Raw genomic sequence first — 14,660 nt, 5'->3', positions numbered from 1 at the left:
TCAACCACATTGCTGTGGGTCTGGAGTCACATGTAGGCCATGACAAATGGAGGTCACAGTCTCCCTAGAGAGGCGTATCCTCCTTCGGCATTGCACCACAGACATGTTGTGGTAGCTGCATCGCTGCCTGTAAATCCTGGCAGCGGGATAGTGGTGTCTTCTGCGGCCCTTTCTGCCTCGGATTTCCTGCTGGCCCTGCGCCCCTTGTGCCTGCGCCCCTCCTCCCACATGTCCATCCCCTGGAAGCTGCATTGGGACACCTGATCTCCTTTCCCTTCTGCCCCGCTCTTCCTCCTCAGAGGAGGTGCCTCCAGCGGGGAGCACAATCCCCATTACCAGGGTAAGGGAAGGCTGGCTGATACCTCAAAGAGTCCACACGGTTTGAATCCTCCGGGGGCCTTGGAGACACCAATAAGTCCTGAAATGAAGCCTGGAAATGCTAAGAATGAAGCCGTAAAGAGATGAAGCTGTCAAGTACCAATAAGCAGCCAGCTGCAAACTTTGTACCAAACTCCTCACTACTCACACTAGCAATGCTGCTACCCTTTTTATCCCGCCCTTGGACGAGTTATTTTGAAATTGCCGGCTGCCTGCCTGCCCATTTTGCCCGTGTGACAAGCACAAAATCACATGGACAGCGAAAAATCGCCATCAATTGGCTTTTTAACGGCCTTAAGTGGCCTGTTAATTAATGGCGGGCGCAGTTCCGGATCTCGCTCATGCCCGCTGAAAGAAATATAACGCAAGTGCGTGATGACGATGGGACGCTTGTCCGACGTCATCGCATGCTATTTTACGCCTGATTCGGTCTGGCGCGGTCCCACCCACAGCATGTAAAATTCAGCCCTTTGTGCCTTACTGTTGTCTTAATGGAGGCGTAACTAGGAGTTAGATGAATCAGGGGAGCTAAAAGTTATTATGGTAGTAATTTGTAAACCTACGTATGTGCATAAAATTATTCTTTTTATTCAATGGAGGTTGAATTTAGTTTTTTAAGAAACCCATAAGGCTTGGTGGCCTTCTTTTTCTGAATTCAAATCCCGCATCTCGAAATAAGTATAAATTTGCAAATTGTTGCGGCAGCTGCTTCAAGTTTCCCTCGGGGATTTGGGCAGCTTGGCATTTACCATCCGCCTGCCATAACAAATGTAAATGTTAAGATAGCAGCAGGCAGCCAAAATTAAGAACATAATTATTAATGCACCACCTTCTAGATGCAAGCAAAATGAAACTGCCTTTTAAATTCTGTTGCACATGCCCAATTTGATCAGCCTTATTATGCCCAATTTTTTTAGGCAAAGTTAGTAATCTGATGGAAACTCATCTGAATTTGTAAAAATTTTTTCATGCAATCTGCTTTTCTTTTTCTATGTTAATGAGGGCTATCCTCACAAGTAGCAGAACCTCAATAAAATGTTCCAAATTGCCCACTGCAAAATCAAGGGTGCTTGGAATTGGGCCTATAAGGCCTTTACATCTGCATATCTACCCATTAGGCACCAGTAGCAAGAGGGGCCTTTCAAAATTGGAGTTTACATTTCAGTATTTTATAAAGAGGGCTCAAGGGCTCTGCCAGTACTACCTTCCCACTGGTACTGCTCCTCAGGGAGGTTCTGGCTCTGCTCTCAGCCTATCTTTCCACTAAGACTGCCCCAGCAAAAACCTGCATGAGATGAGCCTGCTACATAGTCTGGGTGGATCTAGAAAGATGAAGCTTTATTAAATCATGGGTTTCAAGTCCCTCAATGGTAGAACAGATGGATAAATGAGGCAGATGTGCACACCTACAGCAGTGAAGACAGGTGAAGGCTGCAGTGGGATTGCCACTCTCCAGTCATCATGGCTTGCCGTGCCATTCGGTAAAAATTGCCAACCCATCAAGATTCTGTGGCCGGCGACTGCACACCAACTTCCTCACATTAAAAAATGACATATACTCTTGCAAGAGATAACATCCAGTTACTGGTCTCAGTGAAACCCGACTCCCTGCAGAAGCCCAGTTGAGAGAGGAAGGAGCAGGATACACTTTCTACTGGAAAGGGAAACCAGAAATCATTTTTTTTCCATGAAGGTGGCTTGCCATCAAAAACAGAATCACAGATATAATTACAGAACTTCCAATTCCATTAATGAATGGCACAAAAACCCATGCCTTCAGCTTATTGGCAATCATCATTGCTCCCTCGATCAATTCTACAAATGAAACCAAAGAGCTCTTCTATGCAGATCTAAATTCTGTACTGATAGTCATCTCAAACAAGGCAAATTGATTCGACTCGGAGAGTTTAATGCCAGCGTTGGATACAACTACATCGTCTGGACGAGAAGCATTGGGAAAGAAGGAGTGGGGCAATCAAATGCCAACAGTCTTCTCCTCCTCACCTAGTGCACTGAACATGGGCTCACCATCACAAATGCACTCTTTCATCAGAAAGACAAATATAAGACAATGTGGAAACATCCCCTGTTCAAGCATTGGCACTTTCTGGACCACGCCAATATCCAAGCCTGGGAGAGGAAGGATGTGCACACCACCCAAGCAACTTGGGGTGCAAATGACTGTTGGACAGACCACAGACTTGCACAGTCCACCCTGGCACCCAAACACCAAAGATCCACAAAGAAATCCAGGAGAAGATTTAACATCCACATTCTCCAGCATATAAAAACAAGAAAACAATTCCAGGTGCAACCTTCTTCCCACCCTGCTCTCAGATTGATGCCAGCTTGGAAGGTCTTTGGGTCAAGATCAAACCTGTGATCCAAGAGACATGCACCAAGATCATTGAGTTTGAATCATGTAGGTACCACGACTGGCTCAGTGGGACTGATAAAGATATATGCAAAATTCTCAATCGGAAATGGCAAGCCTTCATTATGTGTCAAAATCACCCTACAACAGAAATGAGAATACTTACTACCCAAATCTAAATCTCAGAGAATGATGCATGTCATCAAGGCTAAGTGATGGCTAGAGAAGGCCATGAAATCAGATACTACACAGACCATGGCCAGGATTTTACAGCCCCACTGTGTTGTGTCTTCCCCCGGCAGATGTGGCGAGCCAGTTAAATCTCCATTCAGTTCGGCGGGACCATAATATCCCGCCGGGTGGGAGAGGCTGTAAAATCCCAGCCCATAACATTGAGGTTAGTAATGGAGAAGAACAAGGAACAGTATAGAACTTCTAATATAGAACTTCTAAATTGGAAGAGGGTTACTTTCAGTGTAATGAGCAGAGATCTAGCCAGGTTAAAATGGAACCAGATGTTGTAATATTCCTTTAAGGCATAGCAGTGTGACATCACTAGAAGGGATGTGTGCCATTCAGTCTTAGTTTCTTTTTTGCTTTTGAGCAGAGCACACACACATAGCTCTGCTGCTGATGTCTTCAAGCTTTCTATCCACGTATATCTGTTCTTGTGTGCCTAGTCTAAATAAATGAACCCACAACGTGTTTACCCAGTCCTTTATGAGTAATTAGTGCCTTTATTTAATTATAACAATACGACAGGGTGTTCAGTGGTGTTCAAACAGTCTGGCAGCAAGATTATGTACAGGTACAACATGGTGAACAGCCTTAGACCATGCTACGTGGCATGAGACAACCCTTGATGTTCTGATCAGACAGGAACGGAGTAGCAGCATTGGAGAGTGTTGAAATTGCAATGTGGTGACAGCACAGAAAAGTTCAGTGCCGGCATAGGGCTCAAATAAAGAGCTGGTAAGCAGACGGATCCATCGTGGTGAGTTTGCAGTGCATAGCCTGTCAGTTCCATCAGTGGGACAGCACATCAAGAGGACCAGCACCAGGTTAGCTCAATTGAGACTGGCGAGTGACCAGGGTATAGGTTGGATCAATAGAGAGTGAGGGGAGTCAAACAAAAAAAATCAGGTCATAAAAATCAGACCAGAGAAGGTTGCGATTATAATGGGCAGAAGCTCGGAAAAGTGCACAAAAGCGGCTACAGTGACACTCATTCCAGGTACAATAGAAGAAAGAAGGTCAAAGGGATATTATCAATATGCCCACAAAATTCCCCAATTTGAATTGGGATGCAGCTGACCTACTATCCGAATTCAAAACATTTAAACAGCGTACAGAGTTATGGTTTCTTGACTCCGGTATGTCTGAAACAGACAAGCAAGCCATAAAAATTCAAATAGCAATTGGGAATGAAGGTCTACACAGGCTGAACACATCAGGATTAACAGCAGAAGAACTAAAAAATCTCCAAAAGATATGGGCTACATTGGAAGACCAGTTCAGAATCGGGTTAAACTTTCATATTCATCGACTAGATTTTACGTCATTTCAACAACAGCCTACGGCATCCATAGAGCACTTCATCAGCAGATACAGAGAAAAGGGTAAGTACTGTGATTTTTCAAATGCAGAGCTAGCAGACAGAATTGTTGAATTGGTGATTGCATGTTCCAGAAAGATCGGCTAAACAAGCACAAAATTTAGCATCAAAAGAGCTACTCAAGGATGGACATAAGTGTGATGTGAACTTCGGGGGCCGACAAAGCTTACAGGTCCTAAGCACAACCCCAATTGTTGACGCACTTATTAGAACATTTCAAGCTAGCAAGAACGTAAAAGTGCTCTCTTGCATGCACCAAGAAAATGCCCAGCTGTCCAGCATTTCTGCAAAACATGTGGCAGGCAGGGCCATTGGCAGCATCAGTGCACTAGGGCAAAGACTGATGCAGCTACAAACAGCCATGCACTGATTGGAACAGACCGCACACAATGGGTACCTACAGGCAAGAAGAATGACCATCTGATAACCTGTCAGAAACATGTACATGAGATGACAGACAAACCAAAACATGACGGTGATGTGGATGATGAGACAAAAGGCAATGAACACATGTTTCACACCATCAATCTCCTGGAAAACATAGATGCCATCACACTATCCGAAGTGTTTGCTAAGATTTGAATTATCTGTCCTATGGAAGTTGCTAACTACTTGTTATTGGCCTAGATTGACACAGGGGTAAGTGCCAACATAATATCCCTGTGAATTCTGAATGACACGAATCTACACACATGGAAGGCGATGGTGAAACTTACCACTACTGCGCAACCTTCGGCGTACAACGGTTCACCAACTCCATGTGCAGGACCCATTGTCCTGGAGTGCAAGTACAATCAATCCTCCTGGGTGTCACAGGTGTTCTACATCATGGAAACTAAAGGCCCAGTGATTGTAGGTCTACCGGTATGTTGTGACCTTGCACTAGTGACAATCCATGGAATAAGTCATATGAACATACGGACATACAACATTGGAGCAGAAGTAGGCTATTCAGTCCCTTGAGCCTACTCTGCATTCAATTAGATCAAGGCTGATCTGTTTGTGTTTTGATTTCCACATTCCCATCTACTACCGATAACATTTGATTCCTTTGCCTAAAAAGAATCTATCTACCTCTGTCTTAAAAATATTCAGTGACCCCGCTTCCACCACTTCCTGAGGCAAAGTTCCAAAGTCGCACAACCCTTTGAGAGAAAAAAATTCTCCTCATCTCTTTCCTGAAAGGGTGACCCCTAATTTTAAAACAGTGCCCCCCTCGTTCTGGACTCACCCACAAGGGGAAACATCCTTTCCACATCCACCTTGTCAAGACCATTCAGAATCTTAAATATTTCAATCAAGTCACCCCTCCCTCTTCTAAACACCAGTGGAAACAAGCCCAGCCTGTCCAAAATATCCTTATAAGACAACCCGCTCATTCCAGGTATCAATCTAATAAACCTCCTCTGAACTGCCTCCAACGCATTTACATCCTTCCTTAAATAAGGAGACCAAAACTGCACACAGTATCCAGGATACAGTCTCACCAATGCCCTGTATAACTGAAGCATAATATCCCACTTTTATGTTCAATTCCTCTTGCAGTAAAGGATAGCACTCCACTAGCATTCTTGATTACATGCTGTACCTGCAGAATAACTTTTTTTGACTCATGCACTGGAACATCTAGATCTCTCTGCATTTGGGAATTCTGCAGTCATTCTCTATTTAAGTAATACTCTGCTTTTTTATTCTTCCTGCCAAAGTGAGCAACTTTACCTTTTCCCGCATTATACTCCATCCGCCAGATTTTTGCCCACTCACTCAACATTACTATTTCCATCTGCAAACTTCTTTTGTCTTCTTCACGACATACTTTCCTACATATCTTTGTGTCATCTGCAAATTTAGCTACCATGCCTTTGCTCCCCTCATCTAAGTCATCGATGTAAATTGTAAAATGTTGAGGCACCAGCAAGACCCCTGCAGGACTCCACTCGTTACATCTTCCAGTCAGACAAAGACCTATTTATGCATACTCTGTTTTCTGCCAGCCAGCTAATCTATTCAAGCTAATATGTTACCCTCATGCCATGAGCTTTTATTTTCCGCAATAACCCTTCCTGTGGCACTTTATCAAATGCTTTCTGGAAATCCAAGTACAGTACATCTACAGGCTCCTCCACATCCACAGCACATGTTACTCCTTTAAAGAACTCCATTAAATTGGTTAAACATGATTTCCCTTTCATAAAACCATGCTGACTCTTCCTGATTACCTTGAGTTTTCCCAAGTGCCCAGTTATAACCACCTTAATAATCGATTCTAACACCATTCCCACAATAGACGTCAAGCTAACTGGCCTATAGTTTGCTGCTTTCTGCCTCTGTCCCATCTTGAATAGAGGGGTTATATTTCAAGTCTGATGGAACCTTTCATAGATCTAGGGAATTTTGGAAAATTAACACCAACGCATCTATTACTTCATTAGCCACCTCTTTCAAGAACCTAGGATGAAGTCTATTAAGCCCAGAGACTTGTCAGCCCCCAACTCCATCAATGTGCTCAGTACTGCTCCCCCAGGGATTATAATTTCATCAAGTTCCTCTCTCCCCCCCACCTCCCTGTTTACAACTATTACCAGAATGTTTTTTGTCTCCTCTATAGTGAAGACAGAAGCAAAATGTTTGTTCATTTCATCCACCATTTTCTTATTATCTACTATTAACTCTTTAGAGGACAGATACTTACTTCACTTACTCTTTTCCTGTTTAAATACCTGTAGAAGCTCCATTGCTATCCGTTTTAACATTTCTAGCTGGCTTCTCTCATACTCTAATTTATTTCCCCTGATTAACCTTTATGTCATTCTCTGCTGTTCTTTATATTCTGACCAATCATCTGACCTGCCACTCATCTTTGCGCAATTATATGTTTTTTCCTCAAGTTTAATGCTTCTTTAGTTAACTATGGATGGTGGGTCCTCCCTGTAGAATTTTTCTTTATTGTAGGAATATAATTATTCTGAGTATTCTGAAATATCCCCTTAAATGTCTGCTACTGCTTCTCTATTGATCTATCCCCTAGTCTAGTATCCCTGTTCACTTTAGCTAGCTCAGCTTTCATGCCCACATAGCTGCCCTTACTTAAGTTTTAAAAACTAGTCTTAGACCCTTCTTAGACTCTTCTCCCTTTCAAACTGGTTGTAAAATTCAATCATATTGTGGTTGCTGATACCTAGGGTTGCCTTTATTCTGAGGTCATTCATTAATCCTGTCACATTACACAATACCAATTCTAATATAACCATGGTTATTACCGTCCCTTTATCACAAGCACCCAATATTTCTTCTTGTATAGTTTGTCTTACATTGTGATTACTGTTAGGGGGACTGCAGACCACCCCCACTAGTGACTTCTTTCCCGTACTATTCCTCATCCCCACCCAAACTGATTCTATATCCTGATCTCCTGAACCAAGGTCATCTCTAACTATTCCACAAATGCCATCCTTGATTAACAGTGCTATCCCTCCACCTTTACGTAGCCTCCTATTCTTCTTGAATGTCATATACCCCTCAATACCCAGGACCCAATCCTTGTCATCCTGCAGCCAGGTCTCCGTAATGACTATCAGAACACATTTATTTACTTCAATGTGCGCCATCAATTTGTTTACTTTGTTATGAATGCTATGGGCATTCAGATACTGAGCCTTTAGTTTAGCCTTTTTCTTATCTTTGTAATGCCTAGTCTTGATTCTTGGTGCATTCTTAGGTTTTTCTCTCTGTCCCTTCTTGCCATTCTCTGACCCTCATTTCCCATAATACTATTTTCCTCTCTTACCTTGTCTCTACTCTTTGATATACCACATCTTTCTACATTTGATCCCTTGCCCCATTATTTAGTTTAAAACCCTCTCTACTCCCTCAGTTATGCGGTTCACAAGAACACTGGTCCCAGCATGGTTCAGGAGTAGACCGTTCCAACAGCACAGTCCCCACTTTCCCCAGTACTGGTGCCAGTGCCCCACAAACTGGAACCCATTTCTCCCACAGTAAACAACACAAGACAGATCAGCTTCGGAAACTACTCCTATAACAAGAATGATTCAACAAAATTGGCAGTTTCAAGGGTGATGAAATGTTCCACTTACAGGGGAATGCAAGTCCGTCAAATGATTTGGTATATTTTGCACAATGCAAATACCAGCAGCTACAAGAAAGAAGAGGCAAAAGGTTCCACATTACAGAAACTGTAGAAAACTATCATCAAAGGATGGCCTGATTCAATTCGGCATGTCCACGAAAACGTGAGACCATTTTGGCCTTATTGGGATGAGGTAGTCATCTCCCAGGGAGTCATTTTTAAAGACAAGCAGGTCATCATATCAGAATCTTTGCAATCTGATATTCTTCAACAATTTCAACATCAGTCACACATAGGCATACTTTGGACGAAAATTTCCCTGCTCCTTTCTTTTAACTTAACTTAATAGGACCTATTTCTGTCCCCTGACTTTGCCCCTTACCTAGGACTTCCTTTTGGGACCTCTCCCTGACCCCTCCCTGGTTTGGGACCTCTCCCTGTCCTGCCCCCTGGGGCACCTACTTCATAATGACCCTCTGTATCGGGTCATCTGACCTGCATTTTTGTGCTGTTTTTCTTGCTTTCTCCTACACAGGCGAGCAGGGCTGATCCTCAACCCGAAGAGTGTAAAATACCCAGACTGCACATGTGCAGCCAGCTCCCGACCAGGGCATGCATGGGAAACTCCAGTTCTCATCAAGAACTGGAGCTCCTGACCTCTGAACTTCAGATTAAGGTAGCTTTGGGTTTCATCATGACAACAAACTTGGAAGAGTGGCAAACTGTGAGGATGATATGAATTGCCTGCAACAGGACATAAATAGGATAGCAGAATGGGCAGAGAAGTATGAGATGATGCATTTTGGCAGAAGGAATAGGGAGAGACAATATGGACTTCTGCACAACTCTAAGGAGTGTGCAGGAACAGAGAGGCCTGGGGGGTGCATGTGCATTGTTCTTTAAAGGTGGCAGGACATATTAAGAGAGTGGTTAGCAAAGCATAAGAGATCTTGGACTTCGTAAACAGAGGCATTGAGTACAAAAGCAGGGAAGCTATGCCAAACCTTTATGAACACAAGAAGCAGGAGCAGGGGTAGACAATATAATCGAGAGAAACTCGATTCCCTCTGACCTGCAGGTGAATGACCGACGGTTGTAGATTTTAAAACCATTGGGAAAAGATTTAGAGGAACAAAATGAGGAAGAACTTTTTGCTTTTCGCTTGGAGAGTTTTTGAGTTCAGGAATGCTGTTGGACAGGTGCTTAATGATGAGGAAGTTACAGGGAGAGAAAGTGTCTCGTGGGAATATGCATGACTGATCTATGCAAAGAGCTGGCACATACGAGGGGCCAAATGGCCACCTCCTCAGCTGTTAGCTTTCTCTGATTCTATTGCCTTCTTCCCGCTGCCATGCCCCCCCCACCATGCACCCCCGTCCAATTGAACCCCATTGTGGTATAGCCCCTTAACATTCAATGGCATTACCATTGCTGAATCCCCCACTGTCAACATCCTGGGAGTTACCATTGACCAGAAACTGAACTGGAATAGCCATATAAATACTGTGGCTACATGAGCAGGTCAAGGGCTAGGAATCCTGTGATGAGTAACTCACCTCCTGACTCTCCAAAGCTTGTCCACCAGCTACAAGGCACAAGTCAGGAGTGTGTTGGAATACTCTTCGCTTGCCTGGATGTGTGCAGCTCCCCTCAAGAAGCTTGACACCATCCAGGACAAAGCCCTTGGCACCCCCTCCACAAACATGCACTCATCCACCACCAACGCACAGTAGCAGCAGTGTGTACCATCTATAAGATGCACTGCATAAACTCACCAAGGCTCCTTAGGCAGCACCTTCCAAATCCACGACCATTACCATCTAGAAGGGCAGCAGATACATGGGAACACCATCACCTGGAATTTCCCCTCCAAGTCACTCACCATCCTGAGTTGGAAATATATTGCCGTTCCTTCACTGTCTCTGGGTCAAAATCCTGGAACTCCCTTCCTAACAGCATTGTGAGTGTACCTACACCACAGGTACTGCAGCGGTTCAAGAAGGCAGCTCACCACCACCTTCTCAAGGGCAACTAGGGATGGAAAATAAATGCTAGCCCAGCCAGCGATGCCCACTTCCTGTAAATGAATTTTAAAAACATCCAGCCAGTCAAGGCAGCATCTGTGGAGAGAAAAACAAAGCTAATTTTTCAGTTCTGATAAGGTTATCATTCCCAGGAGAATTTTTAAAAAAACTCAAGAAGTTGCTTTACTGCCTCGAAGAGCAGTGGAAGCAGATTCAAAACTTAAAAAAAGAATTGGATAAATACTTGTTAAGGAAAGGTGGGGTGGGATACTAATTGGATAGCTCATTCAAAGAGCTGCCATAAGTACAAAGGGCCAAATGGCTTCTTGCTGTGCTGTATCATTCTATATGGCCCATTGAGCCTACTCTGCCACCTTTCAATACAATCATGGCTGCTTTTGGGCTTTGGCTCCACTTTCCTGCCCATTCCCCATATACCTTGATTCCCTGAGAGACTAAAAATCTGGCCATCCCAGCCTTAAATGTATTCAACAATGGAGCATCCACAACCTGCTGGGGTAGAGAATTCCAAAGACTCACAACTCTTTGAGTATTTCTCCTCATCTCAGTCTGAAATGATTAGCTCTTATCCTGAGACCATGCCCCACATTTTAGATTCCCTGACTAGCGAAAACAATCTCTCGGCCTATCAATAAGATAAAAGCAAAATGCTGCGGATGCTGGAAATCTGAAACAAAAACAAAAATAGCTGGAAAAACTCAGCAGGTCCAACAGCATCTGCGGAGAGGTACACAGTTAACGTTTCGAGTCCGTATGACTCTTCAAAGAGTTTTGTTTTTGTCTCGGCCTATCAAGCCCCCTCAGAATCTTGCACATTTAAATGAGATCACCTCTTATTCTTCTAAACTTCAAAGAAAATGGACCCAATTTGCTCATCCTCTCATCATAGCATAATGGCCTCATCCCAGGGACCAATTTAGTAAACCTTTGCTGTACTGCCTCCAGTACAATTATATCCTTTTTTAAATGTGGAAGCCAAAACTACACAGTACTCCAGATGCGGTCTCACCAAAACCCCATACAACTCTAGTGAGACTTCTTTATCCCTGTACTCCAATCCCCTTGCAATGAAGGCAAACATACCATTTGCCTTCCTAATTGTTTGCTGTAACTGTACACTAACTTTTTGCACATCCAAGTCTCTTTGGACTTACAAATTTCTCACCTTTTAAAAAATATTCAGCTTTTCTATTCTTTCAACCAAAGTGAATAACTTCACACTTCCCTACATTATAATCCATCTGCCATCCTGTTGCCCACTCACTTAACCTGTCTATATCTCTTTGCAACATTTCTTTGTCCACTCCACAGCTTACTTTTCCATCTAACTTTGTGTCATCAGCAAACATAGATACATTACTCTCTGTCTCTTCATCTAAGTCATTAATATAGATTGTAAATGGCCAAGGCTCCAGCACTGGCCCTTGTGGTACTTCACTATTCATTGCCTGCCAACTTGAAAATGGTCCATTTATGCCCATTGTCTGCTTCCTATCCATTAACCAATCCTCTATCCATGCTAACACATTTCCCCCAACTCCATGCATCCTTATCTTGCCTATTAGCCTATTGTGGGGCATCTAATCGAATGCCTTTTGGAAATCCAGATATACTTTATCTACTGGTTCCCCTTTATCCACCTTTATAATTACATCCTCAAAAAACTCCAATAAGTTTGTTAAACAGGATTTTCCCTTAGTAAAGCTATGTTGGTTTGTTCTAATCACATTACGCTTTTCTAAGTGCATTGTTAACATTTCCTTAATAATAGATTCCAGCATTTTCCCAACAACTGGTGTTAGGCTAACTGGTCTGTAGTTCACTGTTTTCTCTCTCCCTCCTTTCTTGTAAAGTAAAGCAACATTTGCCGACTTCCAATCTGATGAGATCATTCCTGAATCCAAGGAATTCTGGAAAATTACAGCCAGCGCATCCACTATCGCTGCAGCTATCTCCTTTAGAACCCTAGCGTGTAGGCCACATTTTAATCCCTTAAGTTCCTCCAATATTTTTTGTATTAACTTTCCTAATTTCCTCAATCTTTTTCACCCCTATATTACCGTCTATTTCTGGAATTAAATTTGTTTTCTACTGTGAAGACAGGTACAAAATATCTGTTCAATGCCTCTACCATTCCTCATTCCTCATGATAATTTCTCTTGTGTCTGATTCTAAAGGACCAATGTTTAATTTAGCTACTCTCTTCCTTGTTATATACTTATAAAAGCTCTTACAATCATTTTTTATATTATGGGCTAATTTGTTCTGCTACTGGCTTTTTTTGAAATCGTAAGCCTCTTATTTTAATCCAACATTATCCCTAACTTCCTGAGTGACCCACAGTTTGGTCTAGCTGAGTTTTTGTTTTTTGATGGAATGTATTTTTATCGAATATTTTGAATTGCTTCTTTAAATGTTTCCCACTATTCATTTACAGACATATCATTTTGTTTATTTACCTTAGCCAGTTCTCCCCTCTTACCTATATAATTGGCTTTGATTAAGTTTAAGATTCTTGTTTACGATTGGAGTATGTCACTTTCAAATTTAACATTGAATTCGATGGTATTATGATCATTATTTCCCAGTGGATCTTTCACTATGATGTTCCTAATAAACCCTGCTTCATTACATTCTCCTAGGCCTTTATAAAGCTCTGGTTAGGCCTCAACTCAAGCATTGCATTCACTTCTGGTCACCATATTTTAGGAAAGATGTGAAGTTGCTTGAGATGGCACAGGTATGATTTTCCAGAACCGTTCCAGGGATGGTGGGGTTTTAGTTACAAGGTTAGGTTGGAAAGGCTGGGGTTGGTCTCCTTGGAGCAAAGGAGGCTGAGGGGAAATTTGATAGAGGTGTACAAGATTATGACAGGCTTATAGATAAGGTAGGTAAGGGAAAAACTTTTCTCATTAGCTGATGGTACAAGGATTAGCAGACACAGATTTAAGCTTTTGGGCAAGAGATGCAGAAGAATATGAGGAAGAAGTTTTTACACAGTGAGTAGTAATGACCTGAAACTCGCTGCCCATGAGCATGGTAAAGTGGAAACAATCAATGATTTCAAAAGTAAATTGGATGGGCACTGGAAGGAAATAAACTTCCAGGGTTACAGGGATCAAAAGAGGTAGTGGACTTACTGGATTACTCTGCAGGGGTCCAGCATTGACTCAAAGAACCAAATGACCTCCTTCTATGCTGTAAATGACTTGATGACATGCAAAGCTTCATCCGGGTCAACTAGACCGTCCACGGACCAAAACAAATTGTCCTCCACCTCCGAGCTGAAGATGGCAATACCCGTCTCAAAGATTATGCAGCTGTCCGGGACCATTGAAAGGAGCACTACTGGAGCCTTTGCAATCAAAAGTCAACAAAATCAGATAAAACCATCAAAACAATTCCTCAACAGTTTGAGAGATTAAATTTGGGTATGCTGCTAACACTTGCTGAGATACAAAAGGCGATCCGATACATGAAGAATAACAAGGCATGTGGAAGAAATCTATAAAGCTGTTAGTCATGAACTCTTGCTGAAACTCTGCCCTTTTTACAAAAATCTGGGAAGAAGAGGTGCTATCTTCTGGCTCCTACAGTGCCATAATTGTTTCACTTTTCAAGAAGAGTGAGAAATCAATGCACGGGAATGACAGAGACATATTCCTTCTGTCCACTGAGGAGAAAATTCTCAGGCAAGTCCTCCTGAACTGCTTCCTATCCATCAGCAAAGACATCCGTCCAGAGACCCAGTGTGTTTTCTGGCCATCATGGGGAATCACAGACATGATCTTTGTCACTTGACAGATCCAAGGAAAGCGTTTAGAACAACACAAAGAGCTCTATAGCCTTTAATAATTGTCAAGGGCCTTTGACTCCAGCAAAATTTGTTACTATCCTGTGGCTCCTGCATGATAGTATGACTGAAATTGCCTTTTGCAATGGATTAGAAACTGAGCCTTTTCGTATCCAGTTTTGTCAGTTGTGTGTCACCTGTGTGATTGTGCCAACTCTCTTCACTGTCTACCTCAGCCTGGTTATAGAACTCATTCATGACTAACTTCCACAAGAGGTCATGATTGAGTTTTGACTTGATGGGAAGTTTTTCAACCTCAACAGGCTGAGAATCAAGACTGAGATGACCCTCCAGCATATCCAGAC

Source organism: Cetorhinus maximus, chromosome 1 (genome assembly GCF_964194155.1).
Source record: "Cetorhinus maximus chromosome 1, sCetMax3.hap1.1, whole genome shotgun sequence".
In the NCBI taxonomy this organism is placed as follows: Eukaryota; Metazoa; Chordata; class Chondrichthyes; order Lamniformes; family Cetorhinidae; genus Cetorhinus; species Cetorhinus maximus.
This window is presented reverse-complemented; position numbering follows the sequence as displayed.